Below are 2,220 nucleotides of genomic sequence, written 5' to 3'. Positions count from 1 at the left end.
TTTGAAATCAAATTTTGAAAAAGATAACATTTTTGAAAAAGATAAGATAAAAGATAAAAAGATTTAATTCAAAAATTTGAAATTACTTACTTCACTAACAAGAAACTACAAGATAAGATTCTAGAACTTAAAGATTGAACCTTTCTAAACAAGAAAGTAACAAACTTCAAATTTTTGAATCAATCACATTAATTGTTAGCTAATTTTCGAAAATATGATATAAAGATAAGAAAAAGATTTTGAAAAATATTTTGAAAAAGATTTTTGAAATTTTCGAAAAATGGAAAAAAATGAAAAGATATAATTTTTGAAAAAAGGATTTTGAAAAGATAAGATTTTTAAAATTGAAATATTGACTTGACTTGTAAGAAACAACTAATTTTTAAAAATTTTTGACCAAGTCAACCCAAAATTTCAAAAATTTGGAGGGGAATAAGGAAAAGATATTTTTTTTATTTTTGAATTTTTAAAGATGAGAGAGAAAAACATAAAAATGACCTAAAATATGAAAATTTTGGATCAAACACATAATGCATGCAAGAACAATATGAATGTCAAGATGAACACCAAGAACACTTTGAAGATCATGATGAACATCAAGAACATAATTTTGAAAAATTTTTGATGCAGAGAAAATATGCAAGACACCAAACTTAGAAATCTTTAATGCATGGACTCTAACAAACGAAAAATGCACATGAAAAACAACAAACAACACAAAACAAGAAATCATCAAGATCAAACAAGAATACTTGTCAAGAACAACTTGAAGATCATGAAGAACACTATGAATGCATGAATTTTCGAAAAATGCAAGAAAAATTTTTAAGGCATGCAATTGACACCAAACTTAAAACATGATACAAGACTCAAACAAGAAACACAAAAGAATTTTGGTTTTTATGATTTTATTAATTTTTTTGGATTTTTATTAAGTTTTTTTTTCGAAAATAAAGTTTGGAAAAAACGAAAAATAAAAGAAAAATTTTGAAAAAGATTTTTGAAAAGAAAATTACCTAATCTGAGCAACAAGATGAACAGTCAGTTGTCCATACTCGAACAATCCCCGGTAACGGTGCCAAAAACTTGGTGGACGAAATTGTGATCCATATTCTTTGTTATTGTATGAAATCATTATTGTGGCTCTTGGCTATGTGTGGACACAACTGCGTTCAACTTAACCAGCAAGTGTACTGGGTCATCCAAGTAATACCTTACGTGAGTAAGGGTCGATCCCACAGAGATTGTTGGTATGAAGCAAGCTATGGTCACCTTGTAAATCTCAGTTAAGCAGATTAAATGTTTATGGATTTCAAAAATTAATAATAAAAAGAAAATAAAATAGGATAGAAATACTTATGTAAATCAATAGTGGGAATTTCAGATAGGCGTATAGAGATGCTGTGCTCCTCTCGAATCTCTATTTTCTTATTACATTCATCCAATCCTTCCTACTCCTTTCCATGGCAAGCTGTATGTAGGGCATCACCATCATCAATGGCTACTTTCAATCCTCTCGGGAAAATGGTCCTATGCGCTGTCACTGCACGGCTAATCATCTGGAGGCATCACCCTTGTTGATAGCTACATCCCATCCTCTCAATGAAAATGGTCCAAATGCTCTATCACAGCACGGCTAATCATCTGTCAGTTCTCAATCAGGTTGGAGTAGAATCCATTGATTTTTTTGCGTTTGTCATCACGCCCAGCCTTCAGGAGTTTAAAGCTCGTCACAGTCATTCAATACCGGAATCTTACTCGGAATACCACAGACAAGGTTAGACTTTCCAGATTCCCAGAATCCTACTCGGAATACCACAGACAAGGTTAGACTTTTCGGATCCCCATGAATGCCGCCATGTATCTAGCTTATACCACGAAGATTCTGTTGGGGAATCTAAGAGATATGCGCCCGGCCTAAGGTAGAACGGAAGTGGTTGTCAGTCACGCACGTTCATAGGTGAGAATGATGATGAGTGTCACGGATCATCACATTCATCAAAGTGTTGTCCAAGGAAGAGAATTGAATAGAAAGTAATAGTAATTGTATTGAAACTTGAGGTACAGCAGAGCTCCACACCCTTAATCTATGGTGTGCAGAAACTCCACTGTTGAAAATACATAAGTGAAAGGTTCAGGCATGGCCGAATGGCCAGCCCCCTAAAACATGATCAATAGCCTCTTAAGATGAAGAATAAATTGAAACTGAGACCAAAGATG

This window comes from Arachis duranensis, chromosome 2 (genome assembly GCF_000817695.3).
Source record: "Arachis duranensis cultivar V14167 chromosome 2, aradu.V14167.gnm2.J7QH, whole genome shotgun sequence".
NCBI lineage: Eukaryota > Viridiplantae > Streptophyta > Magnoliopsida > Fabales > Fabaceae > Arachis > Arachis duranensis.
This window is presented reverse-complemented; position numbering follows the sequence as displayed.